This window comes from Spermophilus citellus (genome assembly GCF_964194105.1).
Source record: "Spermophilus citellus genome assembly, chromosome: 17".
In the NCBI taxonomy this organism is placed as follows: domain Eukaryota; kingdom Metazoa; phylum Chordata; class Mammalia; order Rodentia; family Sciuridae; genus Spermophilus; species Spermophilus citellus.
In genome coordinates this window covers 42,539,496-42,549,358 of record NC_138199.1, presented here as the reverse complement: position 1 = coordinate 42,549,358, position 9,863 = coordinate 42,539,496, and positions in this window count along the sequence as shown.

The window sequence follows — 9,863 nt, the reverse complement described above, 5'->3', positions numbered from 1 at the left end:
GTTTGCAACAGTGGCAGAATCAGGTAACACACAAGGGAACCGGCCAGCCTAAGACAGGAGGGGACAGAAAATGACGATGGTTTCCGATACATTCCTCAGCTCAACTGTTCTAGTTAGTGGTCCGCATGCCTCCTATAAGTGGCCTCTGGAACTTCTATAAATGTCCATTAGTATCTTATAGAAAGCCTAGATTTGTATATACATGTGAGGTAAGGATGGAAATAAGATGCAAACCTAAAGAATGAACAAGGTAGAAACTCTTGTGTTCTTGCTTTGACCTTGGTTACTGCATGTCCATTTTCATTTAGTGTACAGCTTCTTCCCTGCCCTAACATTAACTTCAAGGTCTGTAATGTATCTCCTCAGTTCTTCTCCCCTACATGACCTCTTATTCTTAACTCCTGTCTTTCCAAGTATGGTGAAAACAAATCTTCAGGATTAGGAAAACTAGTACTTAATAAATACCATTCTTCTAATGGCAATTCAGTAGACTCCCTTGAACTTCTTACCTTGGCATCAAGAAACCCTCTCCCCAATCTAGCAATCTTTCTCACAGCTCCTCCGCAGAGGAGTTTCCCCACGAACAGGAAGTAGAGGCCAAGCAAACACAGTCCAGTTCTTATTACTGAGAGTTGAGATTCAGAAATATCGCTTTTCTTGAGGAAAATGGCTAATTTTATCTCTTAAGACAAAATCAGAATTCCTGATAGTTGCCCAAACTCTTCCCCTAAAAAGAAAAGTTAACAAACTTTTAAAGTCAGATGAAAATTTTAACATTGGAATATTTTCCAGAGAAAAATACCTCAAAGTTTAGAACAAGGGGCTGGGGATGTGGCTCAAGCGGTAGCGCGCTCGCCTGGCATGTGTGCGGCCGGGGTTCGATCCTCAGCACCACATACAAAGATGCTGTGTCTGCCAAAAACTAAAAAATAAATATTAAAAAATTCTCTCACTCTCTCTTAAAAAAAAAAAGAAAAAAAAAGTTTAGAACAAGTACTTATGATCCTTATATACTTATGATCTTCCTGCCTTTTGCCTCTGAGTCACTGAGATACAGGTCTGTGCCACAGTGCCAGGCTTTAAGTTCTAAACTAAAACTCTATTGTTTCTAACAAGTTCATATACTCAAAACTCCAAAAATGAGACAAAGTCACAGTTATCACTAACTATTCTTGACTGGCAAAAGTCAATGCTAAACCTGTCAGTTTCATCCTTAAAGCATTTGTGCAAAAATACTAACTTCCATTTTATAACTTTTGAATGACAGACTATCCAACAAAGAGCAAGCAAAATAGCATACGCCACAAGCAAGAAAAAAAAAAAAGACAAGTAAAAAATATACCAAGTAAGAAATTTAATGCAACTGGAAAACACACATTTCTCCTTTGGACACCTGTTCCTCACTGCCCTCAAATGCCCCAGCCCTGGGGTAATGGCTAAACTTGAAAAACAATTGATATTTAAACAGCTACATAAACTTGATTGGGGGGCTGGGGTTGTGGCTCAGGGGCTGGGGTTGTGGCTCAGTGGTAGAGTGCTCACCTAGCAAGCACAAGGCACCTGGTTCGATCCTCAGCACCACAAAAATGTAAAATAAAGATATTGTATCCACCTAAAAGCTTGAGAATAAATATTTAAAAAAAAAAAAAAACTTGATTGGCCTAAACCAAACTACAAAGCTTAGCCTCCGTTATAATGTGCTAATAGTCAAAAACATAAGCCAAATCCTTACATCTTCTGGGTTTGCTTTGTACCTGATGCACAGGTGGTAAGGAGTAGCTATCCCAAATACATTAAAAGAGGAATACAGCCGGGCATGCCTATAATCCTAGTGACTCGGAGGGATGAAGCAGAAAAACTGCCAAGTTTGAGGTCAGCCTTAATTTAGCAACGCCCTAAGCAATTTAAAGAGCCTCTCTCAAAATTAAAAAAAAAAAAAAAAAAAAAAAAAGGCTGGAGACGTGAGTTAATAATTAAGCACCACTGGGTTGAATCCCACATTTAAAATAATAATTTTATACATATATATGGTACTAAATAGCATTGTATCATATCACCCATCTGCATTATCAGAAAAACTGTAAATGTTATTCATGCACCAAAAACAAAACAAAACAAAAAAACCCACCTGTCATGTCTGTTCCAACGTTCTTATAAAGAACAGGAGCAGGGCAAAATCCTAACTAGTGAATACTCTTTACCCAAACTCCAACAAACATTTCTCATCAGTTTCTTCTCTACTGGGTCAATATGATATTCAGTTGGTGTGTGTGTGTGTGGTGTCCCTCTGTTCTTGGGACAAGAAGGGAACAAGAATAATGACATAGGTGTTAAGTAGTTTCCCTAGGTAAAGAAAGTGAGCAGCAGTGACCAAAAACACTGAAATGACATCATACAACTAGCCAGACAGACTAAGTTTGGGGAAGCCTGTTCCATTCTGGAAAACAATGCCGACAGATGGCAACACAAGCTAAAACAGCGTTAAGATCTGGCTAAGTTTGACAGAACAGAGAATTAGCTCTTTTCTTGACCTTGAGTCTCTGAACCAGCAGTTGCCTAAAAATCTACATTTGGTCAATTGGTCCAGGCATAGAAAACATGAAGGAGCTAGGTGAGCTAGTTATTAAAAGCCCTACTTAAAGACAAAAGCTGTACTCAACATTTACTTTTTAAGTCATAAATAATAAATGCATCAAGTTTACCTGTTGCTCTCCACAAATACTTTATCACCTGCCTGAGCAATGGCAGCAAGAATTAGATCTGAACAAACAAAACCAGAATTCCAGGAGGGCAGGATGATTTTGACCCAATGAACAATTTACTAAGGTAGATGGAGAAGAATCCAGAATTTCCTTTGAAGTACCTTTGGTCTCTTTAACAAGGCTTTACTCAAATAGCTTGCAGAAGTTAATTAGCTCTCTACCCCTAGGACCTGACCCTGCCCTTTTTTTTTTTTTGTTTTACTGACCTTACATGAGTCTCACACCCTCCTCAGCTTCCAGCTGTTTCCTCTATTTCTCCAGCTTCCTCTTTCTCCCCACCTCTCCTTTCACTTTCTCTCCCCTTTCATTCAGCAATGAATGCTCAGGGAACAGATGGCAAGTAGTCAACTCAAGCCAGTGAGAACAGTTCCTGTGCATCAGGTACAAAGCAAGTCCAGAAAACACTTTGAGGGTTGGAATAAATTCTAAGAAAGGCACAATACTCATTTCTCACATATGAAAGGATATTTCTGGACCAATTTGTTAAGCCAGATAAACAAGATGGAAAGAAAAAAAAAATCCTTTATAGATATTTAAGAGTAGTTTGCATCAGAACTTGTCCACAGTCTCCTACATAATATATTTTAGTGAAACTGAAAGCCTGAGAAAGTCCATTGTTTTTTTACCCGAGTTTATTTGGTGGTGATAATTGCATTGATCATCCACAAAAAACACATGGATAAGAATCCAAGTTAGTACTACAGCCTGCAATCTGGTGTGATTAGTCCTCTCACCAGAGAGGAACTAAAAATTCAAAGGTAAACTTGACTATTAATATGATAGCTTAAGAATTGGGGTGTAGTTTCAACCGTAGAGCCTTTGCTTATTAGCATGCTGGAAGCTCTGGGTTCATTCCAGCACTGCGATTAAAAACAACAACAACAACAAAAAAACCCTGAAACTAGGTCTGAAGTTTCAGAATAGAAATTCATGTGAGGAAGCAGAGTGGGAAAGGGGCACCTTAAGTACAATATCTCAAATCAGTGGTTTATTCTTAGTTTTTTTGGTGGTGCTGGGAATTGAAGCCAGGGCCTTAGGCATGTGGTTTATTCTAACTAGTCTGTCCTGGTGGCTAAAAGACCCTCCCTGATAAACCTTCAGTTTAAGAGATATCACAAAGCTGGATGCGGTGGCTCATGCCTCTAATCCCAGAAACTCAGGGGAGGCTGAGGTAGAAGGATTGCTAGTTCAAAGCCAGCCACAGAAATTTAGCAAGTCCCTGTCTCTAAATAAAAAAATAAGGGCTGAGGATGTGACTCAGCAGCTAAGCACACCTGGGTTCAATCCCCAGTACCACCCCCCCCAACAAGATGAGATATCACAAAGATGGCACCTAAAAAGAAAGTTTAGCCACAGCCCCCAAACTCATGTCACAATGAGAATCTCAGCATAGAACAATGTATTGCAGCACCCCCGCTTTTTTTGTGTGGTGCTGGGGATTGAACCTAGGGCCTCAAGCTTGCAAGGCCAGCACTTAACCAACTGAGCTATATCCCCATCCCCAAAATCCCTCTCTTCAGAAAAGCAGTTCATACACATACTATCTCAGATTATAGAAATGTTGCTATTTCAATTTAAAAAAAATAGCACTTGTTAAATAAAAGGAGTGGCCCAGTGGTTAAGAGCCCCTGGGTTTAATATCTTGGTACCAAATGAACAAATAAAAGTCACCTACCTAGTAATGGTAACAATTCAATCTGGTTTTGCCTTTGTGGATCTATTTTAATAATACAAATTTAAGTGTAAACTCAGGCATTAAAACAAATGCTGTTTGTAGACACCCATTCTTTTGCATGCTAGTCTTTTGTAGGGATGCTATCTAGTTATTCAGCGTGTAGCCAATTCCTGGCCACTGTGTGACCTGTCCTAGTTGTCAGCTAAACCCAAACTGACTAGCAAAAGAGGGCAAGGGTTTAGCTAAGAACTAGCTGTGTACTGCACATCGTAAAGCTAGGAAGCCAAGCTTTCTTTTTGTCTTGGGGATGGACTCTAGGCCATGGCCACTCTTCAAGAACTGCTCTGAAATAGCTCCAAGAGTAAGTACCCAGATCAAAGATAGTACCATGGGACACCCTGGTGGCATCAGGTAGATATTACAGGTGGTATTCACTTGAGGCAGACTTATTCTTGTCCTGAAGAACTTTTCGAATAGAAAAGGCAGACTGGCTTAAAAGTTCCAGGTTTTGGCCTGCCAGGGATTGACTCACGAGTATTCACTGAGAAACATCCCAGCCCTTTTTGAGATGGGGCCTTACTAAATTGCTGAAGCTGGTTTTGAGCTAGCAATCCTCTTGCCTCCCGAATTGCTGGGATTAGGCATGCACTACCACACCTGGTGGGCCTGCTACTTTTAACATCTCTGAGGCTGTTTTCCTCAAACTACAAAATGAGGTTAATATCAATTAAGGATTAAAATGAGTCAAAGTACTTTGCAAAACAGCCATTATTTTAACATCAGGTATTTGTACCATGACCTTGCATTTTTTCCTCAAATGTTTTCATTAGAAAAGGTAGCAAGGGCATGAACCCTTGAGTTGACTACTCTGGGAATAAGCCCAATCTGATTGGAAGGGCTCTCAGATCTTAGGTATGCAGACTCTTGCCTCAAGACTTCGTTAATGTATTTCTTCACAAACATTTACTAAGGTTTGTGTACTGACATAGTGGGCACCTTGTGAGGAAGTTAAAAACTATAGCCCTCAAGTTCTGCTATAGAGCTGGGAGAAACAAGACATACACATGTAATAACTAAAGAGCAGTTTTAAGGGGATATAAGTACATGCATATGTCACATACTGTATAAACAAAAAAAAGTGAAGCAGAAATAGAGTGAAATTAGTTCACAAATGCCTCAAGTCATTGGCTGATCAAGAGAGGGTGGAAGGGTCAAGAAGATCAAGAAGGGTGCTAAAGAATGGGGCTACCTGTGGGATCTGGGGCATATAGAATTAAATACACGTATGCTGGGTCTCCTGGCCTTGAGAAAAACCACTTAAGCTAGTTATCCTTTATCAGCCTTAAAAAACAGGGTCAGGGTCCTGAAATAACCAACATATTGCCTATCTCCCCCCATCCCCCTCTAAATCTCTACCAACCCCAGTACTGGTGCTCGAACCCAGGGCCCCTCTACCATTGAGCTCTTTATTTTTTGGAACAGGTATCTGTAAATTGCTGAGGCTAACACCTCAAACTTGCAATTCTGCCTCAGCCTCCTAAGTATCTGAGATCACAGGTATGCGCCACCCATGCCAGGCTCACTCTAAATCTCAATGTAAGAATGAATCCTTTAAAAGTTATTGATAAGAAAAAAGGAACTGAATTGATTCAATCCCAAAGGGAAATCTGCAGGGATTCTAAGGCAAATCACTGAAGCCAGAAGTGACCTATGGCTTCCTCTTTAAGGATCAAGCTTAAGAATGACATCAAAAGGAGACCCAGGAGGAAGCAGCAACATAGGAAACAATGTCATTAATTCTCATGACATGCATATACTGAACTGTCAACATACATCAAGGTTTTTTTTTTTTTTTTTGGTTTTTCAAGACCATTTGGGGGCAACATTTACTTTTCCAATTATACCTGGGCTTAGATAGCATATAAATTAATTTGAATATCTTGGCTTCACATCTAAGGAGGAATTATTTAACCCAATGTTAGAATTAAAATACTTTCTCCAAAAATCTTCTGTTAACCACTAGTTTTGTGAAATTCAGACTTCAATAACACTGTGTTAGGAGTACCATTATTAAACTATCAGCATTGCATTGGGTTCAATGGGAAATAATATTGCAAAAATTTCCGTGATAGGAAAAATTAACACACTGTCAGTGGTTATAACTTGTGAGGTGACGAAGTGAAAACTGACAGAGTTAAAGAGCTTTAGCAGCTTGTGTTTTAGATTCTGGAATGAAATGTGATTTGAGCTGAACCTTTAAGGACAGTTAGGATATGAAGAGGCACGTTGCTAAGGGAGGGAAGTGGGGGTCTGAAAATATAACCAGACCACAGAAGCAAAACCAGATAGGATCAGTACATTATTTACCACTGAAGATGTTATTTAAGAATAGTGATAAATTGGAAAGGCAGAATATAAATTCATCATTGATTCATAACAAGGGAGTGATAATGTTTATGAAACTCAGGACTGCAAAGACAGTATGAAGATTCAAGTCAGATACTAGCTTCAGTACTAAAATACTTCAGTGACAAATTTGGGTATGCAGACAAGGATGCTAGTGGAGAGGCAAACCCAAACAGCAAATTCTGAAAAACCATCTGGCAAGCAAACAAAACCTCCAGTTTGACCTGTCATAACTGCAATGGTAGTATTGACTGTCACCTCACTATAGTTTACTACCTGATTTTAGAGGGCAAAGGAACCATTTTTGGTTTTCTTTGTTGAAGTATATTTGGTGTACTACTAATTAGTACTTTACATTTCTATTCTTAAGATGTGACTATCACTTTCAGTATTTTTTGTAACTTAAATTTATAGGCATGCCACTGCTATGAAGAATTTAAGATATTCAGCCTAAGGCTTCTCAAGTCCATTTAATGGATGTAGGTTTCCTTTTGACAAATGCCATAGTCTATTCCTTTTATTAAAACCTGTTTAGCCCTTCTCTTTTATGAAGTGAATTTTGGATTATTAGTGGCTTCAAAGCACCTTTCAGAAATTAGTAAAGGTCACCAGAGCTAACATTTTTCAGATTGATACTCAAATCCAATTTGCAACACACCTACTAATCAAGTTCTTTCTGTAGCCTCCCTTGCTAGCCTCATAGGCAGGAAAATTCCTACTATAATTGTCAATTCCCTCCTTTCTCTTATAGGAAAATAATTTACTTGCCTAACTTCAGACATATTCTTCAAAACAGGCAATTCTAACACTAAAATTTTTGCAGGAGAGTAGGGTCGACAGCAGCAGCACTAGGGATTGAACCCAGGGCCACTCTACCACTGAGTGCCCATTCTAGTGCTCCTGGCTCAGCCTCCTGAAATAACTGGGATTATAGGCATATGCCTCTATGCCCAACTCTAATATTTAATGGGTTTTTTTGTGCTGCTGGGATCAAACTGCCCTCATACATGCTAGGCTCTATCACTGTACTGTAATATCCCCAGGCTCAACATTGTTTTAATGCTAGTGTTCCCATTAGTGATTTTAAAAAATCACTAATATATAGTATTCTTAGTGACGATACTTTATAAACAGAAGGCAAATCTGTTCTTTCCATTTCCACAATATAAACTTGGGGGCAGGGGATAATGGGAATAACAAATGCCAAACTGTTTCATTCTCAATATTATTCCAATTCTTTTTGGCACTGGGTGTACTGATTTTTTAATCAAGGCGTAGGTAGTAAATAAGTAGGATTTTAAGATAAGCTATCATTAAAAGCCCCTAATAGAGCTGGGTGCAGTGGTGCTTGACTATAATCCCAGCAACACAGAAAGTGGAAGCAGGATTGGAAGTTCATAGCCAGCCTCAGCAACTTAGCAAGATCCTGTCTCTAAATAAAAAAATTAAAAGGGATAGGGATGCAGCTCAGTGGCTAATCATCCTGGGTTCAATCCCCAGTACACACACAACCCCCCAAGGGGCAGGGGGATCACTCTTAAAGCCACTTCACACCACAAAAACTATAAACATCTTTGAAAGCATGTTCATTTTTCCTAGTCTGTGACCAGCGTCACACTTAGGTTTTTCTGCATGGCACCTACTCCTGTATCAAGTTCATGTTCCTCGCTTTATACCTTACCTAAAGATAGACAGAAAAACAAGCAAATGCAGGTCATCTTCTAATAAGTCCCAGAATCTAGGCATTTTTGTGATTTATACAAATTGAATTACCTACAAGGTAAGTACTATTCAAAACCTAAATGGATCCAGAAGCTGAAAAGGGAAAGGATATTGTAACATACAGGAAGGCAGAGGTGATCATAACAAAATTTACCCAAACCATCTTGATCCAGATCAAGAAAGCTGGTCTCCCTTCACCTTGCTGCGTGAATTAGTAACAGGGATAATTTCCTGGCTTTTTGTTATAGCTCCCTCTAGTGGCTATGTGACTTTTGGACACCCAGGGGTACTTGATGGCTGAGCTACATCTACAACCCAGCTGCTTAGGGCTTCACTTAGTTGCTGAGATTGCCCTCAAAAACTTGCAAGCCTCCTGCCTTAGCCTCTGAGCCACGGGGATTACAGGCATGTGCCACCATGCCCGGCAATTTCTATCATTTATTCCAAAGGGGTGTGGAACAGAACATTGTAAAAAAAAAAAAAATTCTAGACACTTTAGTATCCCTTTTTTCAGTCTATGTGGTAGGATTTAGTATTCAACAGAGGTTCAATTTCCAACATCTCATCATGGCTATCACCAACAACTGATACTTGGGTGATGACAACTCAAATCAACCCCGTGTTTATCATCTCCTTTGTACAAAGGTTCAATGCCCACCCCCCCCCCACACACACACAGTTGTAAAGGAGGCTATTTCTACCTCTGAAGTTGAAATTATTTCTCAGATGAAACCACCTGAGCTTGTGGATTCATCCATTTTGCTTATCTTAAACATAACCTTATGGCAGGCACACTAAGTAACAACAGTGAGACCCTGTCTCAAAATACAGAACTGGGGATATAGCTCTGCTGTCAAGTGTTCTCGGGTTCAATTCCCAGCACCAAAAACAATAACAGTAACCTTATATAAAGGTATTTGTTTCTCTCCCTGAAAACCCAGTCTAACACCTGCTAAAATGTAAATTGGGGGCTGGGGATGTGGCTCAAACGGTAACGTGCTCGCCTGGCATGCGTGCGGCCAGGGTTCGATCCTCAGCACCACATACAAAAACAAAGATGTTGTGTCCACCAAAAACTAAAAAATATTAAAAAATTCTCTCACTCTCTTTAAAAAAAAAATAATAAAATAAAAAAAAATAAATATTAAAAAATTCTCTCTCCTCTTAAAAAAAATAAATAAAATGTAAATTGGCCCAAAAGCTTGGGAGGCTGAGACAGGAGGATTGTGAGTTCAAAGCCAGCCTCAGCAATAGCAAGGCACTGAGAATCTTGTTTCCAAGTAAAATACAAAATAGGG